Raw genomic sequence first — 14,193 nt, 5'->3', positions numbered from 1 at the left:
CTGAATAGAAGCTGACTTCTGTTCCAAGCAGTGAAAAGAGGCGGGTAGAAAAGAGCTCCAGAATCTTTCACGATAAGCATTGATTGTATCTTTCTTGGTCATCCGAAGATGGTTCCAAGCAGCTCGTATATCTCGCTCAAACTCTTGAGTCAACCAAGAAGAAAGAAAAAAGCTTCTTAAATTTCAGCCATTTAACCGGCGCAGTCTTTTTTAAAAGAAGCGTGGACCACCAAGTACGAGCATTCCCCTTAAAGTAAGAGACAGCTCTCCGAATCTTGGAGTGCTCTGAATAGCGTCCTCCCGCGAAAGCGATGTCAAACTGCTGTATAAACGACAAAGCCTTCGAAGCATCTGAGTATCTTGAAAAAGTATCAAACTTGATCGAGTGGCCACCTTCCTTAAACTCGCGGACTTTCTTGCTTTTATCTTCGAGAAAGTCATACTGGTTGGCTTTGTAAAAATTCTTCTTGTTCGCATAAAACTTTCCGTCATCGGAATCCGAGTTGTCTGTAGACGAGTCCTCAGTAGAACTGTCAGTCTCTGGGCGAGATGTAGCCTTCTTTGCCTTTTTCTTGCCGTTTCCGAAGCTTTGTTTCTTGCTTCGCTTTTTGCTTTTCCTGTCTTCTTCGCTCGAGTTTGAAGAGCTTAAAGAACTGTCAGAAGAAGAAGAAGAAGAAGAACTGGGTAGGTCTTCAAACTTGACGCGCTTCTTCAATTTCTTTGCCTTGTCAAATGTCGACCGACGACCCAAATATCCCGCGATGTCAGTGCCTTTCTTCTGCTTTTTGCCGTGCTTTTTGGCTTTCTTTTGCGCGTCAAAAAGCTGAGCAATCCATGCATCAACCACGTTCTCCAGTTCCTTCTCCGTATATTTTCTTGGAGGCAAAAGGTTTCTTGAGAGCAGGTTTCGGGAGTTGTGTTGTGGTTCTCTGCCACTCCATCTGTACCTCTTCCAAAGAGATCTGGTTCATATATTTTGCCATCTTCGGGTCCTTGGCAAAATTGAGCATCATCTTTGTTGCATCGCCAATCAATTGACGACGCTCCATGTCTCTTTGCTCTGCCTGAGTAGGCCGAGGTGGGCCATACTCTCTGTCTGAATCTTCGTTGTGATCCCAGCCCGCATCTCCAGATGCAGAGGGAGTCGACTGATCATTCATTGCTTGAAGCCATAGGTGCCGCGGAAATAAAATTCGGGGATCGGATTTCCCGTAGAAGAGAAATCGGCCGTGCTCTGATACCACTGTAACAGACTTGGACACTCCAAGTCAAGAATCAATCGCGACAGTACCAAATAACCACTTCAAAACAATTCACAGATCACAATAAATTTGCACTGGCCCGGCGAAGTTCCATGCCTAGCGATATTGGCCCCAAAGATTGGCGCCCCTTTCGGTATTTCTTTTTATATTAATCAATCATCAAAGTACAAGAGAGCGGTTAGGGTTTCACTCTCATACTGTGCGTCCAGATGCTCTGAGAAGTGAGGCCCTCACCACTAATTTAAAGGTTACAAGGGATGCCCAAAAGCAGAGCCCCAAAAGCTTGAAAGCAAAAGCAGATTCTCTCTCTCTCTCTCTCAATGAGAGTCAATAAAAAGCAAGTTCTCTTTTTCTCTTTCTTTCTCCCAAATCAAAGCGAAAAGCTGAGATTTGCGTCGCTCAAAATTTCCTCCCAAAAAATAAAAAAAAAATAAAATAAAAAATATATATATATTTTTAATATTCCGCCTCTACGATTTCCGGAAATTAGGGTTTGCAGGAATTTTAGGGTTTCTGGCAGAAATTAGGGTTTTTGCTGTCCGCTACGTCATCACTTTGTGACAATATCCACCTTCCCTCCCAATGAAGCTTGTAAGTTGTGCCATATTGATGGATCTTGAGCCTTGAGGCTTGAGCCATATTGATGGTTGCGCGTTCCGCTTGAGCCATATTGATAGCTTTTAAAGAAAAAAGGACCCCCTGCCCCTCCCTTGTGTTAGTCTTGAGAGGTTTGAAATATCTCCCAAAGTGCCACCTCTCTCTCTCTCTCTCTCTCTCTCTCTCTCTCTCTCTCTCTCTCTTTCAATTTTGCTGTCCGTTGCTCCAAGCCGTTCCGTATGCCCGTTCCAACTGTTCCTGTTGCCCGTCCCGCCCGTTCCGTTGTTACATTCTGGATTCGGAACGTTTTTCTGTTCCCGACACCGTTTCGGCGCATAGAACCGGCCGGAACGCCATTTCGGTACGATTACCCCCCGTTCCATGTTACTATGGTAAATATGTCCCGACAGGAGCAGACCGAGTGAGTCGGGAGAGGCCAGGAAACAGTAGAGTTCATGGTGCTCCACATTGGTTAGGAATCCGGATTTTAATGCTCGTTTTTAAGTGTAAAGTTTAAAACCTTCTAAACTAAGCGGTCGGGCCAATCTGAAAGGGGCAAGATTTAATAAACTTATAAAGAAACTTAATCATAACGTGAGAAATATGGAACAACTAGCGTTTCTATTTGTACGAACTCTCTCTCTCTCTCTCTCTCTCTCTCTCTCTCTCTCTCTGTGTGTGTGTGTGTGTGTGTGTGTGTGTGTGTGGACCGCCCATGCCACCTGCTCTGTTGAGCGCTGGACTGCCTCACACCACCTGCCCTGTTGAGCGCTGCCCACGCCACCTACTGCTCTGCTGAGCGCTGCCCACACAGCCCACTCAGCCCCATGTGCTCTCTCTCAGCAGGACAGCAGCGCGTTTACTCTCACCAGTTGGACTGCGCCTGTTGTGACAATACGTCGCCCCCCCTCCCCCCTTCCTCCCAAAGCCCGCAGGTGCATTACAGGGCAGATAGCGGGCAGTCACACCTGAAATTTTTTTTCAGACCTGCAAAATTTACTCAGACCTGCAGAATTAGAAAATAAAGAATTTACATTTACATTTTTCACGAGTTGCAGACCTGCAGGGAAATTTTCAGAATTTCAGAATTACATAAATTTCAGCATTGACAGAAATTTGCAGAAAAGTAAAATCTCAAAAATGTACGATTGATATGGGGAACACACATGTATGCATTATGTGGGACAGGGATGTATGTGTGATGTGGACATAGTGGACATAGTGGGTTGACTTGGCAGAAGTGCATTTGTATTTTTATTTTTGATGGAGGTCATGACTGCTTCGCTGGTATGTAAGCCCCATCCGAAGGCAACCTTTGTGCTTACAAACAAGCGGATCACACAAATGGAGAGGGAGATGAAAGACTGGAAAGCAGATATGGAGGGATGGTGGAAAGAAAAGGCCAACCTTCTTCAAATGTTTCTCAACGAAGGCGCGCAGTGGAAGAAAGAGAAAGAAAACTTGCACGCAGAGCTACAAGCACTTAAGGCGGACTCCAAAGCACTTAAAGAAGAGGTCTCAGCTCTCAAGCGAGAACTCGCTGATAGAGCGAGCAGTGGACTAGAGGAGGGGGAATTCCGGCCTTCGGTAGTAGAGGAAATCAAGGTCATCGAAGAGCAGGTACGAATGATCAAAGAGGAGGAGAAACAAAAGATGGTAAAGACGTCTTCGTGGATGGATGTGATCATGAAGACGCAAAAGAAGGCGGATGAGGCCGAGAAGTGGATAGAAATCGTTAAGAAAGGCAAAGGGAAAGAAACCACATCTGTCCCCACTCCTGCAATCATCAACATGACTCTAGAGGAAGAACAACGAAGGAAAACTAGAGCTTTGCATATAAGAGTAACCGGTCTAAAAGACCGAGATGAGGTGGAAGGGGAAGTTGAAGAACTTCTCTGCATGATGGGTAGTGAGGCTACTCATACAAAGGCATGGAGGGTGGGGAAGAAGACACAAGGCAATGGGGAGACTTCAAAAGGGAGAGCTCTAATCATCCGTCTCCCATCCATGGAGGCAAAAAAGGACTTCTTGAAGAAGCGTCCTACACTAAAGAAAATGGGCATATTTCTTGGAGATGACCTCACGCTCACACAACTTGCGCATATGAGAGAGGTAATGCCAGAGATTCAATCGGCAAGGGAGAAGGGAAAGACGGCCTTCTACAGAGATGGCCGGGTTGTGATTGTAGAGCGGCGCTCCATATGACGGTGCGAGACCCATGGGACCACCCTCAAAGTTGCCACGTGGAATTGTAATGGATCTATGCGACTTGATGTGGGCGCCTTTGAGGATAGTTTCAGGGGAAGAGACATCGTCTTCTACTCTGAGACACATCAGACCCTTGGCCAACCTATGCCTCACATTAGTGGATATAGATGGGAGACTGCCTATAGACAGGAGACACGATCAGAGCGCAGAGGGCGAGGATCAGGAGGAGTGGCAGTGTTATTCAGGGAGGAGTTGCAGCCATTGATACATATAGCCCGCAGAGATGAGCAAGCTAGGTACATGTGGGTGAGACTGAGAGCAGAGACAGACAGATATCTTTACATTGCTATTTGCTACTTTCCCCCGAGCACGTTAGTGTATGCACCACCCAGAGGACAGTCCCCTTTCTCTATTTTGGATGATGACATATGGGAGTTCTCTAGAGATGGTGACATCATCATTCTAGGGGATTTCAACGCTAGGACTGCCCATCATCAGACAGTATTTTATGATACTTGAGAGGAGATGCTGAGAGAGTTGGATGCTACAGAGACAGGCCTATCCAGACTATCACAAGATGGAGAATACACCGAGTATGGACGACACTTGATAGACATGGGGACGGCACATGGATTGGCCATCTTGAATGGCCTACAGAGATTTCCCGCTTCAGGGGGTTTTACATGCTTTCCACATAGACATGGAGCCAGCACAGTGGATTATGTCATGGCACAGCCGAGCCTCATCTCTAGTATCCAGGATCTCACGGTTGGACCCAGACCTGTTGGTGTGGCAGTGGATCATGCTCTTGTGTCAATGACCATTTCTTTTCAGTTTAGTGTAGCACACAGGCTACGGACAGCAGCCCCTACTCGCTACACCTTTACGCGGGAGACAGACTTTGTATACATAGATGGATCTACAGACGCCTATGCACAAAGGAGCCAGGGCGACCTCTGGAGGAGCTTACTACTATATTGACACAGACACTACATGATGCAGCCTGAGTAGAGACGCCGTTCGGGGAGCATGCCCCAGAACAGTTGGTATGATGAGGAATGCCGGGACACTAGAGCTAGACTTCAGAGGGAGGTGCTTTTGGGGGACATCACTCACAGACACTCACAGATTGACTTCCGACGCCTAGTGCGGCGGAAGAAGAGGGCATTTTTGGCTCGGCTAGAGCAGGATCTATATCAGCTGTTCTTGAGTCAGGACTCACGTGAGGCATGGCACCTCTTTCAAGAGCACTCTCCCCCCCCCCCCCCCCCCATCACTTCTACAGAGGACTGGGGCTAGTACGCATCATCTCTGTACATAGTTCCTGAGCAGCCCCCCCTTCCCGCCCCTCCTGATCCATGCCCACACACATGTGCTTTTTTCACTGCGGAGATGGCGAGGAAGGCCATTGACAGGATGAGGACTGGGAGAGCATACGATCATGATGGTTTAGTGGCTGAGCATTTCACGCATGCCAGAGATCTACTAGCAGAGCTTCTAGCAGTGATGTTTAACCGTGCCATGTGTGAGGGCTTGCCGGATACTTGGAGTCTATCTACTATTGTACCTATCTTCAAGTCGGGAGACCCTATGGAGCCTGGGAATTATCGCACTATCATGATTGGACACACATTGGCACGGTTGTACGCATCTATTCTTGAGCAGCAGCTGAGTGGATGGGCAGAGAGGGAGGGGATACGTGCAGCCTGGCAGGCAGGGTTCAGGAGGGGTTTTTCTACTCTTGACCATATCTTGTCATTGAGAGCCATCATTGAGGAGGGTAGATCGCGTGGGAGACGGATCTATTGTATCTTTGTGGATTTCCGCAAAGCATTTGACACAGTGCCTAGAGCTAGATTGATGCGCAGATTACAGCAGATGGGAGTACCCACAAAGCTCATTGGGGGGGTCATGGCATTATACAGGTCAGTAGTGGGGCAGGTACGCACCTCAGAGGGTCTATCCACACCGATTCACTCCACTATTGGGGTGAAGCAGGGCTGCCCGCTCTCTCCTACTCTATTTGGTATGTATGTGGATGCGGTTTCTGACTACATTGAGAGACATGGTGATAGAGGTGCACAGCTGGCAGGGACATGGATTCCATTATTGTTATATGCTGATGATATTGTGTTGATCTCCGACTCTCCGGAGGGGATGCAACGTCACTTGGATGCTTTGAATAGGTTTGCTCAGGAAAGTGGTTTGTCCGTCAACCTTGGTAAAGCCAAGGTCATGGTATTTAATACCACCCCACAGTGGATCAGGAGATCAGCGCCAGCATTCACATACGGCCAGGAGACTATGGAATATACAGAGGCGTACACTTACCTCGGAGTGGTTTTTAGTGGGCCAACATTTTCATTGAGGAGGGCAGCAGACACTAGATTGACCAGAGCCCATGCAGCATTGGGTAGATTGGAAAGGATGTGTTCACATGTTCAGTTTCAGGAGCCTCAGACGAAGCTCTGGCTCTTTGACACTGTGGTGGCTTCTGCATTGCTTTATGGAGCTGAGATTTGGGGACCTTCATTAGATCATCACGGGAGGACAGGCCGCAGTGATGGATGGGGGGACATGGAGAAGCCTCTGGTCTCTATGATCTCGCGGCTCATTAGAGCCAAGGCCTCAGTACCACGTGCTATTGTTTGAGCAGAGCTAGCTGCCCCCCCACTAGTGGTTGAGGTGCTCACTAGATCGGTCTCCTTCATACACTGCATGTGGGAACTTCCCAGAGACAGATATGCCCGCCTTGCACTTGAGTCCTCTCGACAGTTAGCCATGCAAGGAGATACAGCATGCTGGTATGGGGAGATGACATCATGGTTTCAGGCGCATGGGTTCAGCATAGACAGAATGCCTCCCTTCCAGTACTCATTGGATGCACCCTCTCTGACTCTTACACAGTCCGAGATCACCGGGCTCATCCGCTAGGACTTGACTCAGCTAGACACCAGGAGGAACATGGATACAACCAGCACAGGAGCTGGGCACGAAGATGGCTTTCTACAGAGAGCATCTCCTCCAGCTTACGGTTGATGGTTTTGTGACGAGGCCCAGATACATGGACACTCACTTGTCTCATGGGATACGATGCGCTATCGCCCAGATACATACATCTTCACACCAGCTGCTGATCGAGACTAGGAGATACATCGGAGTACCAGCAGAGGCTAGGACCCCCTGTGTGACATCGAGCCTGAGACAGAGTTGCACTACACATGCCACTGCCCCGTCTACTACGACCGTCTACTACGAGATACGAGGCCGCTTCCATTGCTTGTTCAGAGAGGGCTTTGGACCATTCTTTAGAGTCATGCAGTACGAGGATCAGAGATGCTTGGGTTTGTTTTTGCTCAAGCTACGCAGACACAGAGAGAGCCTGATGAGAGGAGAGGCTAGCCAGTCCCAGAGACAGATCACAGATTTCTCTAGAGCTGCCACTGGACACCCGAAGGAGTTACTACCACAGCAAAGCTCGTCGCCTCACACCAGAGGCACACTGATCGACCGAGCGATTGAGCTGGGAAGATCCAGACGCCCACGACTGCAGAGGACTACACAGCATTGGCGGAGGCTGCATCAGAGGATTTGGATCACTTTGGCTCGACATGCACGACACCCGGTCAGACTACTGACCATGGAGGAGATTGATGAGATCCGCCAGCGACCGATGCTGGATCTCTTGTGATCCAGCTATCCCAGCTAGCTGCTTAGTTCACACCTAGTAGTTTAGGATTCCATAGTATTTTATTGTGACATTTGTCATTTTGTCATACTCTGACCTTGTATCAGATCCACCACATTGTAACTTTTTGGTCTCATAGGTCACTTTGGCCTTTTGAAGACGTTAATATAACATTTCATTTCATTTCTCTCTCTCTCTCTCTCTCTCTCTCTCTCTCTCTCTCTCTCTCTCTCTCTCTTTTGTTACTTTTGTTACTCGGACTTTGTATCAGATCCACCACATTGTAACTTTCAGGTATCATAGGTCACTTTGGCCTTTTGAAGACGTTAATATAACATTTCATTTCATTTCTCATGCAACGCCAGATGGCCTAGAATTTCCTCGCAAGGCTACAAGAGGACGCAGCGCTACCACGTGGGGGTGGTCTACAATAGTTTACACGCACTCACAGAGCTTCCTCTTTGGGCTCGCAGTTCAATCCTCTCCCTCTCTCTCCTCACGATTTCTTGCTCTGGCGCCTGTGAAGGCCGTGCAGAGGCTTCGAAGCGCGCAACGAAGGTAAAGTGCACCCATAGGTGCTTCTGTGCATCCCTACGGGGAATAGCCACACTCACATAAGCGTAGTACTGGCTGCCCACGAAAATTTCAGCACTCTGATGCATTCAAGAAGTAGATTTCAGCCAAGGAGAACTCGTGTGGGCATCCCCTACGCAAGGAGATATGAGTAGTAACTTCTTCCGCCCAGAAGCTTCCAGTATGAAGCAGGCATAGCCGTTCTCGGCTACAGGTATGATTTTTGCGGTAGATGCTTGAATCTGAGAGGCTAAGGGTTGGAAATGCAAAAGGCTAGGGAATTTCAGTCTAGATCCGTAAATTGGCGAGGCTAAGGGCTGATTTGCTATACCGATGTCGAGGATGCCGATGGTGGCGATGGAAATGGGCTTGTTACCATATACATGTGGTAGTGATGTGTGTCAACACACTAGGACCGCCGGGGCATTTTTTCCCTCTTTAGGAGGTTTTTTCCTCTGAGCATTGGATATACGCCCATCACTCTAGGGTTATCCATCTTTCCATTGCATACTAAGTAACACACTCTCTATTGTGTGCCTTGAGCTTCCTTCGTCTTCTCCAAGCTGTGTGCGTTTCTCTGCAACCCTAATTCCAACAATTGGTATCAGAGCAGGTTGCGTCCTCCTGGGCTTAGTCACCAGCTGTTCCAGCACACGCTTGCTCACTTTCTCCGATTTTAGTGAGCTTTGGCAAGCGTTCATAGGTCGACAGAAATTTTGGGGAAAGCTCGTAGAGCTTAGTCTGCTCAGATTTTTGATTTGGGCTCATTTTGGCCTCCGTTTTCACTACAGGCAGTACTGCACAGGCTATTTCGTCACTTTGTGCAGAATTTCAGTCAGTGCCGTTTTCTGCATATTAGGTGTCCATAGTCTTCTACGGTTTGTGCTATATAGCACGTGTTGTTCCCGCTCCGTTTCTCCTATTTTCGGGCAGTTTTCACATCAGGTGCAGCATCTATCATGGCTGACAACAACACAGATGTGTTCAAGATGCTTGCTGCTGAGGACAGGTTGGATGGGGACAACTACCCTATGTGGGCTTATATGATGCAACATGTTCTTGTGTCAAAGGGCGTCTTGAACATTGTGCAGGGCATTGATGTACGTCCAGGTTCTGAGGGTGTAGGCGATGTTGAGGATGTTGCAGGTCTTGTTGCAAGGATTGCTGCTATTAGCGTTGTTTTGCCTACGGCAGAACAAGCTTGTTGGGATGTAAAGGATGCGCAGACTCATGCATTGATTGCGTTGTCTGTGAAGTGCACTATTGTTTCTCACATTCGTTCAGCAAAATCTGTAAAACAGGCTTGGGATATTCTAGAAGGTCTTTATGCAAGCCGCAATGAGGCTAAAATTGCTTTGCTGTGTAAAGAGCTGGAGTCGAAGATTATGCATGAGGAAGATGATATGGACACTTTCCTTGCTGGTGTCAAGGATATCAATGAGCAACTTAGTTCTGCAGGTGAAGTCATTTCAGACAGTTCCCTTGTGCAGAGTGTTCTTGATACCTTACCAGATTCCTATCAGACTTTTGCTAGTACTTGGAGACTGATGACCCAAGGAAATCTTGAAGTTGTCAAGTTTGATGCATTATGCACATTGCTATTGCAAGAGTCACTTTCCAGAAAAAACAAAACTAGGCAGCGTGCAGTTGAACAGGCTTTTATTGCTTCTCAAAGAAAGGGTGGTAAGCAATGCGGCCACTTCTTATGGTTCTGCTGCGAGTGGCAAAACTTCTGTTCCTAATGCTTCTGTTGGCAGCAATTCATCTGGAAATTCTGGTGATAAGGGCAAAAAGAAGACGCGTTGCCATTATTGTAAAGCTAATGATCACTTGAGCAAGTCGTGTCCTAAGTTGAAGGCCAAAGAGGCTAAGAAGAAAGAGGGTGGTTCCACTGTAAATGTTGGTTCCACTACAAATGCAGCCATTGTTGAGTCTTCTGTGAAAGGAGATTGTGTTGCTGATGTTGATGCAGAATGGGCTTTTAGCGCAGAGTGCACTTACAATCTTGCTGTCCATGATGCATACTTGTCAGTTGCTGCAGATTCTCATGTGTGGTATTTCAACAGTGGTGCTACAAAGCACATTACCTCACATCGTGGATTGTTTACCTCTCTTGAGTCTGTCCCTCATGGGAATTCAGTCACTTGTGCCAACAATGCCTCTTATCCGGTTCAAGGAGTTGGAAAGATTGTGCTTACTGCTGCAAATGGCAGTTCCTTCACACTTGTTGATGCACTTTATGTACCTGGAATCAAGAAGAATCTCTTGTCTGTATTTGCACTTGCTAGACTTGGACTTGTAGTCAAATTTGTGGATGACAGATGTACAATTCATGATCTCAGTTTTGGTGATAAAATTGTTGCATGGCCTTTTGTGCCGTGGGTTGTATAAGCTCACTTTGTATGACAAGTGTGGACAAAATTTTGCAAATGTTGTTGTAGATTCAAGGGCTATTTCAGATGCAGAACTTTGGCATGCACGTTTTGGTTATCTGAATTTTTCCAGTTTGCTGTGTTTGTAGAAATCTGATATGGTTGCTTCCTTGCCGCCTCTTGAAGCACTTGTCAAACATGTTTGTGAAGGCTGTATTTTGGGTATGATGCAACATTCTAAGTTTCCAAAGGATGGTTCAGTTCGGGCTACATGCACGTTGCAGCTTGTGCATAGTGATGTTTGTGGGCCCATGCAAACTCCGTCCTTGGGCAATTACCTTTACTTCGTGACTTTCATTGATGATTACTCCAGGCATGCATGGGTATTTCCGCTTAAAGCGAAGTCCGAAGTTTTTATGTGCTTCAAACAATTTCTGGCTATGGCTGAAAATGTCTCGAAATGTACTATGGGCACCCTTCGTTCCGATCGAGGGGGGGAGTATATGTCTCATGAAGTTAATGCATTTCTGGCTAGTCGTGGGATAAAACACCAATGTACAATGCCTTATACACCTCAGCAAAATGGTGTTGTTGAGAGGAAAAACAGGTCACTGACGGAAATGGCACTATGTATGGTCAAAAGTCAAGCTTTGCCGCATTTTTTTTTTGGCTTGAGGCCATCATGTGTGCCACTTATGTACTTAACAGGTGTCCTACGAAAGCTTTGTAGTCTATTACTCCATATGAAGCATGGCATGATAGAAAGCCTTCTATTGAGCTCATGCGTGTTTTAGGCTGTTTGGCATATGCTTTGGTGCCACAAACATAGCGCAGAAAATTGGATGATAAGGCTGTCAAATGTATTTTTGTTGGTTATAGTGCTGAAAGCAAAGGTTACAGGTTATGTCATCCGCAAACAAAGCGTATTTTGGTTTCACGGGATGTAGTGTTTGTGGAAGATTCTATTTAGCCCTTGCTGTCATGTACTAGAGACGGTAATGTAAGCTCATAGGACATTTATCTCACTTTGTTGCCTCTTTTCAGTGGTGGAAATACGAATGTAAGTTCCAATGAGGCAAATGTACAACCTATGGGGGTTTCTGAAAATGTTACAGATCAGCCTATTATTGATGCAGATGTACATGATGTACTTGATGAGGAAAGGGTTGAAAATGAGCAGGCTAGAGGTATGCCAAAATGGCTGGTGCACACTTTGCGTGACAGTAAATTGGATGCATCTTTGTCTATTCGTATTCGTTCAGGCTCTCGCCATGCATCTTATGCATCAGATTGTTATGCTTTGGCTGTGTGTAGCTTACATGATGTCGAGGAGCCTCTGTCTTTTCATGAGGCACAGAATTCAGAAAATTAGATGGCTGCCATGTAATCAGAATATGGTGCACTTATAGAAAATGACACATGGACTTTATGTGATTTGCCTCCTGGCAAAAAGGCATTTGGTACGAAGTGGGTTTACAAGTTGAAACGCAAGCCGGATGGTGAGATCGATCGCCATAAGGCTTGACTTGTTGCAAAGGGTTATGCACAGCAAAAAGGCATAGATTATGAAGAGACTTTTGCTCCCACTTGTCGTATGACTACTGTGTGTTCTCTATGTGCATTGGCAGCTCATTTTGGTTGGGATGTACATCAATCAGACATTGTTACTGCTTTCTTGAATGGTGACATATTTGAGGAAGTTTATGTAACGCAGCTCGCGGTTTTGTCATAAAAGGACGAGGACAAAGTGTGCAGATGGAAGAAGGCTTTGTATGGGCTGAAGCAATCTCCTCGTGCTTGGTATGAGAAAGCTGACACTCATTTGGTTAAACGAGGCTTTCGTAACAGTCCAACAGAAAGCAGATTGTATGTAAAGCAGGAGGGTGATGTACTTCTCATTGTGGTTCTTTATGTCGATGATTTGCTGATCATTGGACCAAATGAGAGACATATTGCTGAATTTAAGGCTGATTTGAATGCTACTTTCAAGATGAAAGATTTGGGGCTGTTGCATGATTACTTGGGTATACAATTTAAGCAGTGTGATGGTGGTATTGCCTTGTGTCAGAAAAGTTACATAGAGACATTGCTATGTAAGTTTGGACTTGAGGATTGCAAACCTATTGCCACTTCCATGGAAACAGGTTTGAAGTTGAGTCTACATGATGCTGGCGATCTTGCTGATGTCACTCTTTACCAAACTGCTGTTTGCTTCCTCATTTATGTATGCAACATGAGGCCAGATATTCAGTTTGCAGTCTCACAGGTCAGCAGATTTATGCATAGCCCAGTGTCTAAGCATTGGCAGGCTGTCAAGAGGATTTTCCGCTACCTTAGTGGCACTTTACATCTTCGCTTGTTTTATCCTTAGGGGGGATCATTGCCGCCAGACTTACGTGCTTTTTCGGACTCAGATTGGGCTGGTTGTTTTGACATGCGAGTGTCCACAAGTGGTTTTTGTTTCATGCTTGGCAGTTCATGTATATCATGGTTGAGCAAGAAGCAACCTAGTGTGGCCACTTGGAGTTGTGAGGCTGAGTACAGGGCAGTCTTCACAGTTACGGTTGAGTGTATATGGCTCAGACGCCTTATGGCTGATTTGGGTGTTGGACAAGACACTGCCAACACTATCTACACTGACAGTCAGAGCGCATTGGCAGTTGCGAGGAACCCAGTTTTTCATGCTCGCACAAAGCACATTGAGGTGCATTACCACTATGTCAGGGAGACGCTCTCAGCAGGAGAGATCAGCTTGGCTTATGTGCCAACACAGGACAACCTTGCAGATCTTTTCACAAAGGCATTGTCTCGTGAGAAGCTTGAAGCTTTCCGCAAAGCTTTGGGCTCCCTTTGTGGACTGATCATGTCCTCAGGGCATGTCACTTCCGTTTACTAATGTGCCAGCTCTCGGTCACCGCATCACTCCAAGGGGGATTTGTTACTATATACATGTGCTAGTGATGTGTGTGAACACACTAGGACCGCCGGGGCATTTTTCCCTCTTTAGGAGGTTTTTTCCTCCGAGCATTGGATATACGCCCATCACTCTAGGGCTATCCATCTTTCCATTGCATACTCTCTATTGTGTGCCTTGAGCTTCCTTCGTCATTTCCAAGTTGTGTGCGTTTCTCTGCAACCCTAATTCCAACAGGGCTGAAATCTGAAAGCGCTGGCTGATCTTGAAATGTGCGATTGTAGAAAAGGTTGGCTGATTTGCTGTGTGAGGGCTGGAAATGCCAATGGTAGTGCTGATCTGGTACTGTGGGGTGGATTTGATGCTTTAGTCTGATGTAGACAAAAACACTAGGGTGCTGGAGGTTACGGAGAAAAATGCCAGAGGACTGGGTACTGTGGGCTGAGTGTCTGCTGCACATTGGTGGTACTAACTGATGGTGAGAATGGTGACCATGGGGGTCACCTTTATGGATAATGCAGGGCTGGGTCGGGAAAGGCTTATTAAACCCCACGACTCGGAAAAGCTGGGCATGTCACT

At 46.6% G+C, this 14,193-nt stretch overlaps 1 protein-coding gene across 2 annotated transcripts in view; it reads left to right on the top strand.

Annotated features, from left to right (window-relative positions):
* The window catches only part of THO2, a 147,722-nt gene that overhangs the window by 102,620 nt on the left and 30,909 nt on the right, over positions 1–14,193 (top strand). The gene's annotated exons all lie outside the window — the stretch shown is intronic.

The sequence above is a fragment of the Adiantum capillus-veneris genome, chromosome 12, assembly GCF_014529385.1.
Source record: "Adiantum capillus-veneris isolate H3 chromosome 12, ASM1452938v2, whole genome shotgun sequence".
Taxonomy (NCBI): domain Eukaryota; kingdom Viridiplantae; phylum Streptophyta; class Polypodiopsida; order Polypodiales; family Pteridaceae; genus Adiantum; species Adiantum capillus-veneris.
Note: the sequence above shows the minus strand (reverse complement) of the source record. Positions and strands in the feature narration are given on the sequence as shown.